This window comes from Oncorhynchus mykiss, chromosome 20 (assembly GCF_057628025.1).
Source record: "Oncorhynchus mykiss isolate SJ-2025 chromosome 20, ASM5762802v1, whole genome shotgun sequence".
NCBI classification, from domain to species: Eukaryota; Metazoa; Chordata; class Actinopteri; order Salmoniformes; family Salmonidae; genus Oncorhynchus; species Oncorhynchus mykiss.
In genome coordinates, this window is record NC_143041.1 from 22,829,229 (window position 1) to 22,850,409 (window position 21,181).

The window sequence follows — 21,181 nt, forward strand, 5'->3', positions numbered from 1 at the left end:
CCGCACGATCACCTCCGCGCGCTATCCAAACATGCAATTTCACTAGAGGCACGCATTTCCCAAAGTGTTTGAAATCTTTTGGAAATTATGCTTTGCCTGTTAAAATACGTCAAATTGATTTCCTCAAATATTATAAAAGATCTCCGAGGTTGAAATTCTCCAGATGGCACTTCATTTCAGTTGTGTTGTAATGTTATGATAGAAATTGCCTAATGTTAATCACCAATGTTGGATAACTGACTAAAATGATATTTTGTGAGTAAAATACATACAATTATTTCTATTATTATTGAAAAAGATCTCATGGTTGAAATTCTACAAATTATACCTCCATTATGTCCTTTAGTAGTGTTTCTGTAGAAATTGCCTCAAAAGTCATATTAAATCATGTTAATCACCAATGTTGGAAATCTGACTAAAATGATATTTTCTGAGTAAAGTACACAAAATCGTGTAGTAGTTTTATGGTAGAAATATTCTCATGTTCACGAAAAGTGGTTGAAAACTTTTGGAAGTTATGTTGTTTTTCCCCCCCTTTTTTCCCCCAATTTCATGGTATCCAATTGTTAGTAGTTACTATCTTGTCTCATCGCTACAACTCCCATACGGGCTCTGGAGAGACGAAGGTCGAAAGCCATGCGTCCTCTGACTTTAGAGGAGCAGGCAATGTATTCCTATGGGGAGAGATGTCGTTGTAATCTGTGAGATCAAAAAAAAACTGTTTTACTGTTAAGGGTTAATGCCACACGGTCAAGGTTAGGCTTGCACAGATCGGGAGGACCTCAGGAATGAGGGAGAGGTGTCGTAATCTGTGTGTGTGTGTGTGTGTGTGTGAGAGAGCTTTTCTTTGACATCTGTTGGGAGAAATGACTGATTTACAGTTCATGGGGGTTGCCTAATCACATAAATAAAGTTTTGGAAAGATCTGACTTTTTTTTAACCCTTTGAAACAGCCCCTCTGACACCAATTATGGCACTTCCGGTTGGCACAGGAAGCTATAGGTAAACACATATCCTCATTGGGGTATGCCCTTTACAGAATCCTGAGTTTTAAGTGTTAAGCCTACCCCCTACTTTTTCGAACATTCTGTTAAAAATCGCGCAACATTTCAACGTCCTGCTACTCATGCCAGGAATATAGTATATGCATATGATTAGTATGTGTGGATAGAAAACACTCTCACGTTTCTAAAACTGGTTAAATCACGGCTGTGATCACGGCATCGAAAAGCGCAAGAAAAACTGGTCACTGAAAACTGGAAAAAATATCCATGCGCCACTTGCATGTATCGTTTAAGGGACACCAAATTAAATGGTGCTGAGATTGCAATTCCTACAGCTTCCACACGATGTCGCCAGTCTTGTCAATTTCTGGGAGTTATTTCTTGGTCAAACAAAGAAGAAACCCCATTCCATCCGGTCTCCGACAGGAAGTTTTGGAAGAGAGATTTCCGAACATGATTTGAAGACGTGGAGCTATTGAATTACACATCGCCCCGTGATCAATTTGATAGATTATTAACGTTTACTAATACCTAAAGTTGGATTACAAAAGTATTTCGAAGTGTTTTGTGAAAGTTTATCGTCGACCTTTTTAATTTAAAAAAATGACGCTGCGTTTTGAAACTGTGTTTTTTTCTGAATCACAGTTTCCATAGATGGATATTTTGGGTATATATGGACCGATTTAATTGAAAAAAAAGACCCAATAGTGATGTTTATGGGGCATATAGGAGTGCCAACAAAGAAGCTCGTCAAAGGTAATGAATGTTTTTTACATTTTATTTCTGCTATTTGTGTAGCGCCGGCTACGCTAATTCTTTTGTTTACGTCGCCTTCAGGTATTTCGGGGTGTTGCATGCTATCAGATAATAGCTTCTCATGCTTTCGCCGAAAAGCATTTTAAAAATCTGACTTGTTGGCTAGATTCACAACGAGTGTAGCTTTAATTCAATACCCTGCATGTGTGTTTTAATGAACGTTTGAGTTTTAACGAGTACTATTAGCATTTAGCGTAGCGCATTTGCATTTCCAGGTGGCTAGATGGGTCGGGTGGGCTTATTAAGAACTGACTTATTTACGGAGTGTTTAGTGAGTGTGTGTTATTTCAGAAAATCACAGAAATCTCGTAGAACTCCGAAGCACACTTTAAAAAGATTCGTATGAACACGCTGCAACTGGATCTGTAACTGTTAAACATTTTTTTTAAAAACTATTTTTGAACATCACCAAATTGACATTGTATGAATTCCCTTAACATAAAGACTTAAAACTCAAAATGTGTTCACTTTCAGCTTCCTGTGTAAACCGGAAGTGTCTTAAAATGGTGCTGTTTCCAAGGGTTAAAAAGGTCAGATCTTTTCAAAACTTAATATGAGTGATTAGGCAACCCCCATGAACTGTAAATCAGTCATTTCTCCCAGCAAATGTCAAAGAAAAGCTCTCTCACACACACACACAGCAAGGATGGAGTGACAAAGTGCGGTGCTTAAAGACACACAGAGCCTGCAATGTTATTTCCATATTCTCTAGGCCGTTCCGAGTTCAACGAGATGCCCGCTTGACCGTAGCTCGCTCTGAATGCAGCGACCGTGAAAAAAGTAGGCCCAAAATGAAGCCTGGCCCTAAATGTCATTTGCTTTTGGGTGACAGTGAGAGAACCGTTAGGGTGAGAAGCACAATTCGACCTCAGGTACGTACGTTCCTGAGGTCCTCCCGATCTGTGCAAGCCTAACCTTGACCGTGTGGCATTAACCCTTAACAGTAAAACAGGTTTTTTTTGATCTCACAGATTACAACGACATCTCTCCCCATAGGAATACATTGCCTGCTCCTCTAAAGTCAACCTGAAGCCTATGTGGGTTATGAATGCCTTATGAACCTGTCTTCAATGACAGTCCATCAGGACACTATGAGGTCTACCTGTGTCGATTCTAAGCTTCCTGAAGCAACCGGAAGTGGTTAAAATCACCCTAAACGTGTTTTTTTCATACCCAACCAGCAGTTTGTGATAAATAGTGCATTCAACCCTGTGTAAATCGGTCAGTTCTTAACATAAACACTTAAAACTAGAAGGTTCTAGAAGGTTCTCGGACCGAAAAAGTTGTGGAAAAATGGCATAAGGACAACAAAGTCAAGGTATTGGAGTTGTCATCACCGAGCCCTGACCTCAATCCTATAGAACATTTGTGGGCAGAACTGAGAAAGCGTGTGCGAGCAAAGAGGCCGACAAACCTGACTCAGTTACACCAGCTGTCAGGTGGAATGGGCCAAAATTTAGGAATATCAGTGCAGACATTTTGCTCATACACTAGTATGATTATCTGCCCAAAAGCCTAGCTCCCGGTCCCTCCCTCACCTCTCCTTCTCTGCTAGGATAAGTTTGGTGAGATATGCATGCAGCTTGTTCTCCTGGTTGATGCGCTTCTCCTCAATGCTATTCCAGCGCTTCTTCTTAGCGACCCGCAGGGCACTCGGATGTCGTCTCCAAAGTTCAGTCTCTGCTCCTTGGCCAGATTGTAAGCTGCCGACAGAAAAGGTCCAGACATGAATGTAGTCCATTGAAAACAGTAGTACTGCCTCAGAGATGCCTAGTATTGGGTATAGTTAGAATGTTGACAGCATTATAAATTGCAACTGCACATCTACAGTGCATTCAGAAAGTATTCAGACCCCTTCACTTTTTCCACATTGTTATGTTACAGCGTAACTCTAACAATATATTAATACATTTTCCCCTCAATCTACACACAACACCCCATAATGACACAACAAAAACAGGTTTAGAAATGTTTGCAAAAACAGGAATACCTTATTTGCATAAGTATTCAGACCATTTGCTATGATACTCGAAATTGAGCTGAGGTGCATCCTGTTTCCATTGATCATCCTTGAGGTAGTTCTACAACTTGAAGGCCTCTCAGACATGAGAAACAATATTTTCTGGGCTGATGAAACCAAGATTACACACTGGGACATGCCGTGCCATTATGCAGAATTTTATTGTACGGCCTTTTAACTTGCAGGGATGGACACTCCTGAATGTCTTAATTATGGGCTACCCCGACTTTGTCTCCTATTTCTATCATGTTAAATATTAACCACTATCAGTATCGACTGTGAGTAGGCATAATAATAACACTTATTCAACTGCCAATTTACTATTAGTTCCCTTCAGTAGGTATAACCTAACCTAAGTTTGGTTTACCTTTATTTGCTTCCTCTGTAAACGCCGTCACGGCCATGTGGCTATTGCTAAGGATCATTAGTAACAATTGATAACATAAAAAAATAAAAGGCTAATTAAATCGTTTATGGAGCGGAACACGGATTAAGACAGCAGTTTGAACCCGATGTATGGCACCATACTTGGCTGTGTTATCACCCAGTTCCATGGTTGGTGCAGGCAATAGATGTGGGTATAGCTATTGTACACTATTCTCTATGTACACAAATATTCCAACATTACCCCAGGTTAAAATAGTGAGTGTGGCAATTTTTAGAATGAATCAAACCACTGTTTACTTTCTTTCATGCCGAAAGGCTCTCCAAGCTATTTTTTTATGATTCATAAATACTTTCCTAACCCTAAATAACCTACAAGATCAGAGTATTTTTTTTTAAATCTACCAACTGGTGTTGAAACGGAGACAAATATGCATATATTTAGATATCTTTCGTTCATTGATCCATAATATTCTGAACCCGTTCTCTCAATATATTCTATTGAGTCTGTTGACAAAAACCAAAGTGAAAAGGTGTACTGTATTTAAAGGGATGACTTATTAAGACAAATGTACTGAAAACCCTATTGAATAAAAACTCCACGAGAACATCTGTTGGCCAGCCAGTGGGGAGGTTTCTAGCAGTTCAATTACACTTATTTGGCGTGCGCAAGTGAACCACGCCTACAAAGCCTGTTACGCACCTTAATAAGGTTACTCTGAATACCAACTACTAAAAAGTATATAGGAAAGGCGTAATTTCCTAAATCGGACCCTTAGTGAATACAGGCCCAAACTTAATCTGTGTCTAGGAAACTGGCCTTGAGGGTTGGTCCTTACCTCTCTGCAGGTTGCCGATGGCCTCGTTGTAGTTCTCCAGCTCCAGGTGACACTGGACCAGGAAGAAGTGGGCTTTGACAGAATGGGGGTCCAGTTCCAGCGCGTGCTTGCAGTCCGCCAGGGCTTTGTCGTTCTGCTTGCAGCTTCACTTGGCACAGAGTACGGTTGGTGTAGTACACCGCCACTGAGGGGTTACGGTTCTGTTGGCAAGATGTATACACACACACAGGTGCAACCACGCACGTTAGGCCTACATATTGCACAAGCTATTTTTGTAAGAGTGCATCAGACCAAGCTACTTCTATTCTGACATCTATTCAGAGTAGGTGAATAGGACAGTGTCAATATCTCATATCATATAGACTTTCAGTCATCTGAAAAGGTGTAGACATTTTACATCATCATTCCCCTTAAGAGCAGTAGCTTGCTACTCACTATGGTTTTGCTGTAGCAGGTGGCAGCTTCCTGGTAGCAGCTTCCCTGCTCCTTCAGCTCCTGTGCTGTGGAACTCTTCTCTGGGCTGCTAGCCATCTTCTCTGGTGGCTCTGCAGTGCCCGCTGCGCACTGTTTCCCTATCCTGTTCCCCGTCTCTCCGGCTGGCTAGCTGTCAGGTGAAAGAATGGCCCTGTTCTTTGTCTTCTCACAAACTAGAAAAGAAAGATAGGCAGCATCAGCAACAGTCGATGCGTTGCTGCTGCGTGTGGTGAGGTGCTGTTGCAACTCATACATTGAGCCCTCACATTTCACTGGCTAGCTAGTTATGCATCAACATATGGTTGTGCAACTAAGATGCTGAAGTCAATGGTTGAGACGCATTAAAACCAGTCATTATCGGGCACACCACCTGGCCATGACCACACTATGTCAAAACTACGCTAACTAGCTAATGGCTGACGTTGCGCCCTCCCTCAGTCCCTGTGTCACTACACAAAACAAGGTAGCTAGCTAGCTAGTTGCGTTGGTAAAGACCGTGGACTTTCCCCATTGGTTTGCTGATATGGTTTACTGAGTCAAACGTCTGCTACAATGCAACGTCCAAATCCCACAGCTAAGCAACGATGCTAACGCTAGCCCAATAGTGGAGTAAACTTAGCCTAGCGTTACTCCTTTGTCCAATGACCTTAGGTACATGTTATATTTAAAGGGAGAATTAGCTCTGGAAGCCATCTAAACGTGAATCGATTCTCAGTTGCAGTAACGTTACGGTTCTTGAAATAAATCCCTCTAGGTTCATATCACATCAAAATAATTTCACTAATGCAAAAAAATACACACCTACTGTACACGGTCTTAACACAGAACAGTATTTTTCAGTAACAACACGTTTGTGGCGTCTGTCTTCACACAGCAGGCGTATTCGGAGAAACAGATTGCTAATTAGTCCACTCTGTCTTCCGTAAATAAGCGCTGTGAGATGGAAATATGGTCGTGTGGGAACCCCAGCCCTATAAAGCTGTGTATCAATTTAAATTGTAGTTTTTTGAAAATGGGTTATCACGGATATGAAAGATAAGGTCATTACGCCTCCAAAAACATATCGCTAGCGATGCTTGTTTAATGTTCAGAACGAACGTCACGGCTCCTAACAGAACTCCCCCTCCAGAATACGCCTCTTCACCCAATGATTTAGCCACATGTATGTCTAATGTAACGTTATCTCATGATGATAAAGTCAAGCGTTAGCTAACAGCTAGCCTAGCTCAAATGTCGGTTATTGAACTAACGTTACCTAGCTACCGATTAGTGGTGAACTACACACAAAAACAAACATCTTTAACCTCACCCGTTCAAATGAATTTCATATACAGACGATTGATGTGCCAGTATATTTCAATTTCAAGTCCTTAATTGATTTGCTTTTCCCATTGAACTGTAACTATACTATAACAGAGCTAAGAGCTAGCTAGTTTGTTGTCATGCTGACGTCGGATATACGACGGAGCACCGCGAGGTAAGATTCAATAACAAAAAAGTTACCATTACCCCAAAACCAATCCTTACCATTAGTAGTTTTGTGGTAGAAATTGCCTCAAGGTCATATTACATCATATTAACAAGTGTTTGAAATATTTTGGAAATTATGTTTTGCTGATAAAATACTGTAACGACCTTGCGTTTATAAGCGCGGAAATCGACTCTGCCGCACGATCACCTCCGCGCGTTATCCAAACATGCAATTTCACTAGAGGCACGCATTTCCCAAAGTGTTTGAAATCTTTTGGAAATTATGCTTTGCCTGTTAAAATACGTCAAATTGATTTCCTCAAATATTATAAAATATCTCCGAGGTTGAAATTCTCCAAATGGCACTTCACTTCTGTTGTGTTGTAATTTTATGATAGAAATTGCCTAATGTTAATCACCAATGTTGGATAACTGACTAAAATGATATTTTGTGAGTAAAATACATACAATTATTTCTATTATTATTGAAAAAGATCTCATGGTTGAAATTCTACAAATTTTACCTCCATTCTGTCCTTTAGTAGTGTTTCTGTAGAAATTGCCTCAAAAGTCATATTAAATCATGTTAATCACCAATGTTGGAAATCTGACTAAAAGGATATTTTCTGAGTAAAGTACACAAAATCGTGTAGTAGTTTTATGGTAGAAATATTCTCATGTTCACGAAATGTGGTTGAAAACCTTTGGAAGTTATGTTGTTTTTTCCCCCATGAACTGTAAATCAGTCATTTCTCCCAACAGATGTCAAAGAAAAGCTCTCACACACACACAGCAAGGATGGAGTGACAAAGTGCGGTGCTTAAAGACACACAGAGCCTGCAATGGCATTTCCATATTCTCTAGGCCGTTCCGAGTTCAACGAGATGCCCCGCTTGACCGTAGCTCGCTCTGAGTGCAGCGACCGTGAAAAAAGTAGGCCCAAAATGAAGCCTGGCCCTAAATGTCATTTGCTTTTGGGTGACAGTGAGAGAACCGTTAGGGTGAGAAGCACAATTCGACCTCAGGTACGTTCTTGAGGTCCTCCCGATCTGTGCAAGCCTAACCTTGACCGCGTGGCATTAACCCTTAACAGTAAAACTGTTTTTTTTTGATCTCACAGATTACAACGTCTACCTGTGTCGATTCTAAGCTTCCTGAAGCAACCGGAAGTGGTTAAAATCACCCTAAACGTCTTTTTCCATACCCACCCAGCAGTTTGTGATAAATAGTGCATTCAACCCTGTGTAAATCGGTCAGTTCTTAACATAAACACTTAAAACTCATGATTCTGTAAAGGCATACCCCAATAAGGATATGCGTTTACCTATAGCTTCCTGTGCCAACCGGAAGTGCCATAATTGGTGTCACAGGGGCTGTTTCAAAGGGTTAAAAAAGTCAGATCTTTCCAAAACTTCATGTGTGTGATTAGGCAACCCCCATGAACTGTAAATCAGCCATTTTTCCCATAAAATTTCAAAGAAAAACTAAATCACACACAAGCACAGCTTGGAAGGAGGGACACATTGGGGTGCGTAGAGACATACACTGCTGTCAACATTAGTTAGCTTTGTTCGAGCTAAAAAAGAACCGTCAGACCTAGAGTTACGAAACTTTAGAAACCTGTTCTAGACCCCAGGTCGATAGTGCGTGGTGAGGTACGGGGCTCTAGAAGGTTCTCGGACCGAAAAAGTTGTGGGAAAATGGCGTAAGGACAACAAAGTCAAGGTATTGGAGTTGTCATCACAGAGCCCTGACCTCAATCCTATAGAAAATGTGTGGGCAGAACTGAAAAAGCGTGTGCGAGCAAAGAGGCCGACAAACCTGACTCAGTTACACCAGCTGTCAGGTGGAATGGGCCAAAATGTAGGAATATCAGTGCAGACATTTTGCTCATACACTAGTATGATTATCTGCCCAAAAGCCTAGCTCCCGGTCCCTCCCTCACCTCTCCTTCTCTGCTAGGATAAGTTTGGTGAGATATGCATGCAGCTTGTTCTCCTGGTTGATGCGCTTCTCCTCAATGCTATTCCAGCGCTTCTTCTTAGCGACCCGCAGGGCACTCGGGATGTCGTCTCCAAAGTTCAGTCTCTGCTCCTTGGCCAGATTGTAAGCTGCCGACAGAAAAGGTCCAGACATGAATGTAATACTGCCTCAGAGATGCCTAGTACTGGGTATAGTTAGAATGTTGACAGCATTATAAATTGCAACTGCACATCTACAGTGCATTCAGAAAGTATTCAGACCCCTTCACTTTTTCCACATTGTTATGTTACAGCGTAACTAACAATATATTAATACATTTTTCCCCTCAATCTACACACAACACCCCATAATGACACAACAAAAACAGGTTTAGAAATGTTTGCAAAAACAGAAATACCTTATTTACATAAGTATTCAGACCATTTGCTATGATACTGGAAATTGAGCTGAGGTGCATCCTGTTTCCATTGATCATCCTTGAGGTAGTTCTACAACTTGAAGGCCTCTCAGACATGAGAAACAATATTTTCTGGGCTGATGAAACCAAGATTACACACTGGGACATGCCGTGCCATTATGCAGAATTTTATTGTACGGCCTTTTAACTTGCAGGGATGGACACTCCTGAATGTCTTAATTATAGGCTACCCCGACTTTGTCTCCTATTTCTATCATGTTAAATATTAACCGCTATCAGTATCGACTGTGAGTAGGCATAATAATAACACTTATTCAACTGCCAATTTACTATTAGTTCCCTTCAGTAGGTATAACCTAACCCCTAAAGGTTTACCTTTATTTGCTTCCTCTGTAAACGCCGTCACGGCCATGTGGCTATTGCTAAGGATCATTAGTAACAATTGATAACATAATAAAAGGCTAATTAAATCGTTTATGGAGCGGAACACTGATTAAGACAGCAGTTTGAACCCGATGTATGGCACCATACTTGGCTGTGTCATCACCCAGTTCCATGGTTGGTGCAGGCAATAGATGTTGTACACTATTCTCTATGTACACAAATACTCCAACATTACCACAGGTTAAATAAGTGAGTGTGGCAATTTTTAGAATGAATCAAACCACTGTTTACTTTCTTTCATGCCGAAAGGTTCTCCAAGCTATTTTTTTATGATTCATAAATACTTTCCTAACCCTAAATGTAAAAAAAATACTCTGATCTTGTAGGTACAAGATCAGAGTATTTTTTTTAAATCTACCAACTGGTGTTGAAACGGAGACAAATATGCATATATTTAGATATCTTTCCTTCATTGATCCATAATATTCTGAACCCGTTCTCTCAATATATTCTATTGAGTCTGTTGACAAAAACCAAAGTGAAAAGGTGTACTGTATTTAAAGGGATGACTTATTAAGACAAATGTACTGAAAACCCTATTGAATAAAAACTCCACGAGAACATCTGTTGGCCAGCCAGTGGGAAGGTTTCTAGCAGTTCAATTACACTTATTTGGCGTGCGCAAGTGAACCACGCCTACAAAGCCTGTTACGCACCTTAATAAGGTTACTCTGAATACCAACTACTAAAAAGTATATAGGAAAGGCGTAATTTCCTAAATCGGACCCTTAGTGAATACAGGCCCAAACTTAATCTGTGTCTAGGAAACTGGCCTTGAGGGTTGGTCCTGACCTCTCTGCAGGTTGCCGATGGCCTCGTTGTAGTTCTCCAGCTCCAGGTGACACTGGCACAGGAAGAAGTGGGCTTTGACAGAATGGGGGTCCAGTTCCAGCGCGTGCTTGCAGTCCGCCAGGGCTTTGTCGTTCTGCTTGCAGCTTCACTTGGCACAGAGTACGGTTGGTGTAGTACACCGCCACTGAGGGGTTACGGTTCTGTTGGCAAGATGTATACACACACACACAGGTGCAACCACGCACGTTACATATTGCACAAGCTATTTTTGTAAGAGTGCATCAGACCAAGCTACTTCTATTCTGACATCTATTCAGAGTAGGTGAATAGGACAGTGTCAATATCTCATATCATATAGACTTTCAGTCATCTGAAAAGGTGTAGACATTTTACATCATCATTCCCCTTAAGAGCAGTAGCTTGCTACTCACTATGGTTTTGCTGTAGCAGGTGGCAGCTTCCTGGTACTTGCGGCAGAGGAACAGTTGGTTGCCCTGCTCCTTCAGCTCCTGTGCTGTGGAACTCTTCTCTGGGCTGCTAGCCATCTTCTCTGGTGGCTCTGCAGCGCCCGCTGGGCACTGTTTCCCTATCCTGTTCCCCGTCTCTCCGGCTGGCTAGCTGTCAGGTGAAAGAATGGCCCTGTTCTTTGTCTTCTCACAAACTAGAAAAGAAAGATAGGCAGCATCAGCAACAGTTGCTGCTGCGTGTGGTGAGGTGCTGTTGCAACTCATACATTGAGCCCTCACATTTAAATAGTGCATTCAACCCTGTGTAAATCGGTCAGTTCTTAACATAAACACTTAAAACTCAGGATTCTGTAAAGGCATACCCCAATGAGGATATGTGTTTACCTATAGCTTCCTGTGCCAACCGGAAGTGCCATAATTGGTGTCACAGGGGATGTTTCAAAGGGTTAAAAAGTCAGATCTTTCCAAAACTTCATGTGTGTGATTAGGCAACCCCCATGAACTGTGAATGTCATTTTTCCCATAAAATTTCAAAGAAAAACTAAATCACACACAAGCACAGCTTGGAAGGAGGGACACATTGGGGTGCGTAGAGACATACACTGAGATATACATTAGTTAGCTTTGTTCGAGCTAAAAAAGAACCGTCAGAACTAGAGTTACGAAACTTTAGAAACCTGTTCTAGACCCCAGGTCGATAGTGCGTGGTGAGGTACGTGGCTCTAGAAGGTTCTCGGACCGAAAAAGTTGTGGGAAAATGGCGTAAGGACAACAAAGTCAAGGTATTGGAGTTGTCATCACAGAGCCCTGACCTCAATCCTATAGAAAATGTGTGGGCAGAACTGAAAAAGCGTGTGCGAGCAAAGAGGCCGACAAACCTGACTCAGTTACACCAGCTGTCAGGTGGAATGGGCCAAAATGTAGGAATATCAGTGCAGACATTTTGCTCATACACTAGTATGATTATCTGCCCAAAAGCCTAGCTCCCGGTCCCTCCCTCACCTCTCCTTCTCTGCTAGGATAAGTTTGGTGAGATATGCATGCAGCTTGTTCTCCTGGTTGATGCGCTTCTCCTCAATGCTATTCCAGCGCTTCTTCTTAGCGACCCGCAGGGCACTCGGGATGTCGTCTCCAAAGTTCAGTCTCTGCTCCTTGGCCAGATTGTAAGCTGCCGACAGAAAAGGTCCAGACATGAATGTAATACTGCCTCAGGGATGCCTAGTACTGGGTATAGTTAGAATGTTGACAGCATTATAAATTGCAACTGCACATCTACAGTGCATTCAGAAAGTATTCAGACCCCTTCACTTTTTCCACATTGTTATGTTACAGCGTAACTAACAATATATTAATACATTTTTCCCCTCAATCTACACACAACACCCCATAATGACACAACAAAAACAGGTTTAGAAATGTTTGCAAAAACAGATACCTTATTTACATAAGTATTCAGACCATTTGCTATGATACTGGAAATTGAGCTGAGGTGCATCCTGTTTCCATTGATCATCCTTGAGGTAGTTCTACAACTTGAAGGCCTCTCAGACATGAGAAACAATATTTTCTGGGCTGATGAAACCAAGATTACACACTGGGACATGCCGTGCCATTATGCAGAATTTTATTGTACGACCTTTTAACTTGCAGGGATGGACACTCCTGAATGTCTTAATTATAGGCTACCCCGACCTTGTCTCCTATTTCTATCATGTTAAATATTAACCGCTATCAGTATCGACTGTGAGTAGGCATAATAATAACACTTATTCAACTGCCAATTTACTATTAGTTCCCTTCAGTAGGTATAACCTAACCCCTAAAGGTTTACCTTTATTTGCTTCCTCTGTAAACGCCGTCACGGCCATGTGGCTATTGCTAAGGATCATTAGTAACAATTGATAACATAATAAAAGGCTAATTAAATCGTTTATGGAGCGGAACACTGATTAAGACAGCAGTTTGAACCCGATGTATGGCACCATACTTGGCTGTGTCATCACCCAGTTCCATGGTTGGTGCAGGCAATAGATGTTGTACACTATTCTCTATGTACACAAATACTCCAACATTACCACAGGTTAAATAAGTGAGTGTGGCAATTTTTAGAATGAATCAAACCACTGTTTACTTTCTTTCATGCCGAAAGGTTCTCCAAGCTATTTTTTTATGATTCATAAATACTTTCCTAACCCTAAATGTAAAAAAAATACTCTGATCTTGTAGGTACAAGATCAGAGTATTTTTTTTAAATCTACCAACTGGTGTTGAAACGGAGACAAATATGCATATATTTAGATATCTTTCCTTCATTGATCCATAATATTCTGAACCCGTTCTCTCAATATATTCTATTGAGTCTGTTGACAAAAACCAAAGTGAAAAGGTGTACTGTATTTAAAGGGATGACTTATTAAGACAAATGTACTGAAAACCCTATTGAATAAAAACTCCACGAGAACATCTGTTGGCCAGCCAGTGGGAAGGTTTCTAGCAGTTCAATTACACTTATTTGGCGTGCGCAAGTGAACCACGCCTACAAAGCCTGTTACGCACCTTAATAAGGTTACTCTGAATACCAACTACTAAAAAGTATATAGGAAAGGCGTAATTTCCTAAATCGGACCCTTAGTGAATACAGGCCCAAACTTAATCTGTGTCTAGGAAACTGGCCTTGAGGGTTGGTCCTGACCTCTCTGCAGGTTGCCGATGGCCTCGTTGTAGTTCTCCAGCTCCAGGTGACACTGGCACAGGAAGAAGTGGGCTTTGACAGAATGGGGGTCCAGTTCCAGCGCGTGCTTGCAGTCCGCCAGGGCTTTGTCGTTCTGCTTGCAGCTTCACTTGGCACAGAGTACGGTTGGTGTAGTACACCGCCACTGAGGGGTTACGGTTCTGTTGGCAAGATGTATACACACACACACAGGTGCAACCACGCACGTTACATATTGCACAAGCTATTTTTGTAAGAGTGCATCAGACCAAGCTACTTCTATTCTGACATCTATTCAGAGTAGGTGAATAGGACAGTGTCAATATCTCATATCATATAGACTTTCAGTCATCTGAAAAGGTGTAGACATTTTACATCATCATTCCCCTTAAGAGCAGTAGCTTGCTACTCACTATGGTTTTGCTGTAGCAGGTGGCAGCTTCCTGGTACTTGCGGCAGAGGAACAGTTGGTTGCCCTGCTCCTTCAGCTCCTGTGCTGTGGAACTCTTCTCTGGGCTGCTAGCCATCTTCTCTGGTGGCTCTGCAGCGCCCGCTGGGCACTGTTTCCCTATCCTGTTCCCCGTCTCTCCGGCTGGCTAGCTGTCAGGTGAAAGAATGGCCCTGTTCTTTGTCTTCTCACAAACTAGAAAAGAAAGATAGGCAGCATCAGCAACAGTTGCTGCTGCGTGTGGTGAGGTGCTGTTGCAACTCATACATTGAGCCCTCACATTTAAATAGTGCATTCAACCCTGTGTAAATCGGTCAGTTCTTAACATAAACACTTAAAACTCAGGATTCTGTAAAGGCATACCCCAATGAGGATATGTGTTTACCTATAGCTTCCTGTGCCAACCGGAAGTGCCATAATTGGTGTCACAGGGGATGTTTCAAAGGGTTAAAAAGTCAGATCTTTCCAAAACTTCATGTGTGTGATTAGGCAACCCCCATGAACTGTGAATGTCATTTTTCCCATAAAATTTCAAAGAAAAACTAAATCACACACAAGCACAGCTTGGAAGGAGGGACACATTGGGGTGCGTAGAGACATACACTGAGATATACATTAGTTAGCTTTGTTCGAGCTAAAAAAGAACCGTCAGAACTAGAGTTACGAAACTTTAGAAACCTGTTCTAGACCCCAGGTCGATAGTGCGTGGTGAGGTACGTGGCTCTAGAAGGTTCTCGGACCGAAAAAGTTGTGGGAAAATGGCGTAAGGACAACAAAGTCAAGGTATTGGAGTTGTCATCACAGAGCCCTGACCTCAATCCTATAGAAAATGTGTGGGCAGAACTGAAAAAGCGTGTGCGAGCAAAGAGGCCGACAAACCTGACTCAGTTACACCAGCTGTCAGGTGGAATGGGCCAAAATGTAGGAATATCAGTGCAGACATTTTGCTCATACACTAGTATGATTATCTGCCCAAAAGCCTAGCTCCCGGTCCCTCCCTCACCTCTCCTTCTCTGCTAGGATAAGTTTGGTGAGATATGCATGCAGCTTGTTCTCCTGGTTGATGCGCTTCTCCTCAATGCTATTCCAGCGCTTCTTCTTAGCGACCCGCAGGGCACTCGGGATGTCGTCTCCAAAGTTCAGTCTCTGCTCCTTGGCCAGATTGTAAGCTGCCGACAGAAAAGGTCCAGACATGAATGTAATACTGCCTCAGAGATGCCTAGTACTGGGTATAGTTAGAATGTTGACAGCATTATAAATTGCAACTGCACATCTACAGTGCATTCAGAAAGTATTCAGACCCCTTCACTTTTTCCACATTGTTATGTTACAGCGTAACTAACAATATATTAATACATTTTTCCCCTCAATCTACACACAACACCCCATAATGACACAACAAAAACAGGTTTAGAAATGTTTGCAAAAACAGAAATACCTTATTTACATAAGTATTCAGACCATTTGCTATGATACTGGAAATTGAGCTGAGGTGCATCCTGTTTCCATTGATCATCCTTGAGGTAGTTCTACAACTTGAAGGCCTCTCAGACATGAGAAACAATATTTTCTGGGCTGATGAAACCAAGATTACACACTGGGACATGCCGTGCCATTATGCAGAATTTTATTGTACGGCCTTTTAACTTGCAGGGATGGACACTCCTGAATGTCTTAATTATAGGCTACCCCGACTTTGTCTCCTATTTCTATCATGTTAAATATTAACCGCTATCAGTATCGACTGTGAGTAGGCATAATAATAACACTTATTCAACTGCCAATTTACTATTAGTTCCCTTCAGTAGGTATAACCTAACCCCTAAAGGTTTACCTTTATTTGCTTCCTCTGTAAACGCCGTCACGGCCATGTGGCTATTGCTAAGGATCATTAGTAACAATTGATAACATAATAAAAGGCTAATTAAATCGTTTATGGAGCGGAACACTGATTAAGACAGCAGTTTGAACCCGATGTATGGCACCATACTTGGCTGTGTCATCACCCAGTTCCATGGTTGGTGCAGGCAATAGATGTTGTACACTATTCTCTATGTACACAAATACTCCAACATTACCACAGGTTAAATAAGTGAGTGTGGCAATTTTTAGAATGAATCAAACCACTGTTTACTTTCTTTCATGCCGAAAGGTTCTCCAAGCTATTTTTTGATGATTCATAAATACTTTCCTAACCCTAAATGTAAAAAAAATACTCTGATCTTGTAGGTACAAGATCAGAGTATTTTTTAAAAATCTACCAACTGGTGTTGAAACGGAGACAAATATGCATATATTTAGATATCTTTCCTTCATTGATCCATAATATTCTGAACCCGTTCTCTCAATATATTCTATTGAGTCTGTTGACAAAAACCAAAGTGAAAAGGTGTACTGTATTTAAAGGGATGACTTATTAAGACAAATGTACTGAAAACCCTATTGAATAAAAACTCCACGAGAACATCTGTTGGCCAGCCAGTGGGAAGGTTTCTAGCAGTTCAATTACACTTATTTGGCGTGCGCAAGTGAACCACGCCTACAAAGCCTGTTACGCACCTTAATAAGGTTACTCTGAATACCAACTACTAAAAAGTATATAGGAAAGGCGTAATTTCCTAAATCGGACCCTTAGTGAATACAGGCCCAAACTTAATCTGTGTCTAGGAAACTGGCCTTGAGGGTTGGTCCTGACCTCTCTGCAGGTTGCCGATGGCCTCGTTGTAGTTCTCCAGCTCCAGGTGACACTGGCACAGGAAGAAGTGGGCTTTGACAGAATGGGGGTCCAGTTCCAGCGCGTGCTTGCAGTCCGCCAGGGCTTTGTCGTTCTGCTTGCAGCTTCACTTGGCACAGAGTACGGTTGGTGTAGTACACCGCCACTGAGGGGTTACGGTTCTGTTGGCAAGATGTATACACACACACACAGGTGCAACCACGCACGTTACATATTGCACAAGCTATTTTTGTAAGAGTGCATCAGACCAAGCTACTTCTATTCTGACATCTATTCAGAGTAGGTGAATAGGACAGTGTCAATATCTCATATCATATAGACTTTCAGTCATCTGAAAAGGTGTAGACATTTTACATCATCATTCCCCTTAAGAGCAGTAGCTTGCTACTCACTATGGTTTTGCTGTAGCAGGTGGCAGCTTCCTGGTACTTGCGGCAGAGGAACAGTTGGTTGCCCTGCTCCTTCAGCTCCTGTGCTGTGGAACTCTTCTCTGGGCTGCTAGCCATCTTCTCTGGTGGCTCTGCAGCGCCCGCTGGGCACTGTTTCCCTATCCTGTTCCCCGTCTCTCCGGCTGGCTAGCTGTCAGGTGAAAGAATGGCCCTGTTCTTTGTCTTCTCACAAACTAGAAAAGAAAGATAGGCAGCATCAGCAACAGTTGCTGCTGCGTGTGGTGAGGTGCTGTTGCAACTCATACATTGAGCCCTCACATTTAAATAGTGCATTCAACCCTGTGTAAATCGGTCAGTTCTTAACTTAAAACTCAGGATTCTGTAAAGGCATACCCCAATGAGGATATGTGTTTACCTATAGCTTCCTGTGCCAACCGGAAGTGCCATAATTGGTGTCACAGGGGATGTTTCAAAGGGTTAAAAAGTCAGATCTTTCCAAAACTTCATGTGTGTGATTAGGCAACCCCCATGAACTGTAAATGTCATTTTTCCCATAAAATTTCAAAGAAAAACTAAATCACACACAAGCACAGCTTGGAAGGAGGGACACATTGGGGTGCGTAGAGACATACACTGAGATATACATTAGTTAGCTTTGTTCGAGCTAAAAAAGAACCGTCAGAACTAGAGTTACGAAACTTTAGAAACCTGTTCTAGACCCCAGGTCGATAGTGCGTGGTGAGGTACGTGGCTCTAGAAGGTTCTCGGACCGAAAAAGTTGTGGGAAAATGGCGTAAGGACAACAAAGTCAAGGTATTGGAGTTGTCATCACAGAGCCCTGACCTCAATCCTATAGAAAATGTGTGGGCAGAACTGAAAAAGCGTGTGCGAGCAAAGAGGCCGACAAACCTGACTCAGTTACACCAGCTGTCAGGTGGAATGGGCCAAAATGTAGGAATATCAGTGCAGACATTTTGCTCATACACTAGTATGATTATCTGCCCAAAAGCCTAGCTCCCGGTCCCTCCCTCACCTCTCCTTCTCTGCTAGGATAAGTTTGGTGAGATATGCATGCAGCTTGTTCTCCTGGTTGATGCGCTTCTCCTCAATGCTATTCCAGCGCTTCTTCTTAGCGACCCGCAGGGCACTCGGGATGTCGTCTCCAAAGTTCAGTCTCTGCTCCTTGGCCAGATTGTAAGCTGCCGACAGAAAAGGTCCAGACATGAATGTAATACTGCCTCAGAGATGCCTAGTACTGGGTATAGTTAGAATGTTGACAGCATTATAAATTGCAACTGCACATCTACAGTGCATTCAGAAAGTATTCAGACCCCTTCACTTTTTCCACATTGTTATGTTACAGCGTAACTAACAATATATTAATACATTTTTCCCCTCAATCTACACACAACACCCCATAATGACACAACAAAAACAGGTTTAGAAATGTTTGCAAAAACAGAAATACCTTATTTACATAAGTATTCAGACCATTTGCTATGATACTGGAAATTGAGCTGAGGTGCATCCTGTTTCCATTGATCATCCTTGAGGTAGTTCTACAACTTGAAGGCCTCTCAGACATGAGAAACAATATTTTCTGGGCTGATGAAACCAAGATTACACACTGGGACATGCCGTGCCATTATGCAGAATTTTATTGTACGGCCTTTTAACTTGCAGGGATGGACACTCCTGAATGTCTTAATTATAGGCTACCCCGACTTTGTCTCCTATTTCTATCATGTTAAATATTAACCGCTATCAGTATCGACTGTGAGTAGGCATAATAATAACACTTATTCAACTGCCAATTTACTATTAGTTCCCTTCAGTAGGTATAACCTAACCCCTAAAGGTTTACCTTTATTTGCTTCCTCTGTAAACGCCGTCACGGCCATGTGGCTATTGCTAAGGATCATTAGTAACAATTGATAACATAATAAAAGGCTAATTAAATCGTTTATGGAGCGGAACACTGATTAAGACAGCAGTTTGAACCCGATGTATGGCACCATACTTGGCTGTGTCATCACCCAGTTCCATGGTTGGTGCAGGCAATAGATGTTGTACACTATTCTCTATGTACACAAATACTCCAACATTACCACAGGTTAAATAAGTGAGTGTGGCAATTTTTAGAATGAATCAAACCACTGTTTACTTTCTTTCATGCCGAAAGGTTCTCCAAGCTATTTTTTTATGATTCATAAATACTTTCCTAACCCTAAATGTAAAAAAAATACTCTGATCTTGTAGGTACAAGATCAGAGTATTTTTTTAAAATCTACCAACTGGTGTTGAAACGGAGACAAATATGCATATATTTAGATATCTTTCCTTCATTGATCCATAATATTCTGAACCCGTTCTCTCAATATATTCTATTGAGTCTGTTGACAAAAACCAAAGTGAAAAGGTGTACTGTATTTAAAGGGATGACTTATTAAGACAAATGTACTGAAAACCCTATTGAATAAAAACTCCACGAGAACATCTGTTGGCCAGCCAGTGGGAAGGTTTCTAGCAGTTCAATTACACTTATTTGGCGTGCGCAAGTGAACCACGCCTACAAAGCCTGTTACGCACCTTAATAAGGTTACTCTGAATACCAACTACTAAAAAGTATATAGGAAAGGCGTAATTTCCTAAATCGGACCCTTAGTGAATACAGGCCCAAACTTAATCTGTGTCTAGGAAACTGGCCTTGAGGGTTGGTCCTGACCTCTCTGCAGGTTGCCGATGGCCTCGTTGTAGTTCTCCAGCTCCAGGTGACACTGGCACAGGAAGAAGTGGGCTTTGACAGAATGGGGGTCCAGTTCCAGCGCGTGCTTGCAGTCCGCCAGGGCTTTGTCGTTCTGCTTGCAGCTTCACTTGGCACAGAGTACGGTTGGTGTAGTACACCGCCACTGAGGGGTTACGGTTCTGTTGGCAAGATGTATACACACACACACACAGGTGCAACCACGCACGTTACATATTGCACAAGCTATTTTTGTAAGAGTGCATCAGACCAAGCTACTTCTATTCTGACATCTATTCAGAGTAGGTGAATAGGACAGTGTCAATATCTCATATCATATAGACTTTCAGTCATCTGAAAAGGTGTAGACATTTTACATCATCATTCCCCTTAAGAGCAGTAGCTTGCTACTCACTATGGTTTTGCTGTAGCAGGTGGCAGCTTCCTGGTACTTGCGGCAGAGGAACAGTTGGTTGCCCTGCTCCTTCAGCTCCTGTGCTGTGGAACTCTTCTCTGGGCTGCTAGCCATCTTCTCTGGTGGCTCTGCAGCGCCCGCTGCGCACTGTTTCCCTATCCTGTTCCCCGTCTCTCCGGCTGGCTAGCTGTCAGGTGAAAGCATGGCCCTGTTCTTTGTCTTCTCACAAACTAGAAAAGAAAGATAGGCAGCATCAGCAACAGTTGCTGCTGCGTGTGGTGAGGTGCTGTTGCAACTCATACATTGAGCCCTCACATTTCACTGGCTAGCTAGTTATGCATCAACATATGGTTGTGCAACTAAGATGCTGAAGTCAATGGTTGAGACGCATTAAAACCAGTCATTATCAGGCACACCACCTGGCCATGACCACACTGAAAGGACTGTATGTCAAAACTACGCTAACTAGCTAATGGCTGACGTTGCGCCCTCCCTCAGTCCCTGTGTCACTACACAAAACAAGGTAGCTAGCTAGCTAGTTGCGTTGGTAAAGACCGTGGACTTTCCCCATCGGTTTGCTGATATGGTTTACTGAGTCAAACTTCTGCTACAATGCAACGTCCAAATCCCA

At 42.1% G+C, this 21,181-nt stretch overlaps 1 long non-coding RNA gene across 1 annotated transcript in view; it reads right to left on the bottom strand.

Moving 5' to 3' along the window:
* Nucleotides 1-20,550: 20,550 nt before the first annotated feature.
* Nucleotides 20,551-21,181, bottom strand: part of LOC149974449 (uncharacterized) — a 30,219-nt gene continuing 29,588 nt past the window's right edge. The window contains exon 13 of the long non-coding RNA XR_016489412.1: nucleotides 20,551-20,780. This is a non-coding gene — a long non-coding RNA (uncharacterized LOC149974449). The remainder of the gene's footprint in view (nucleotides 20,781-21,181) is intronic.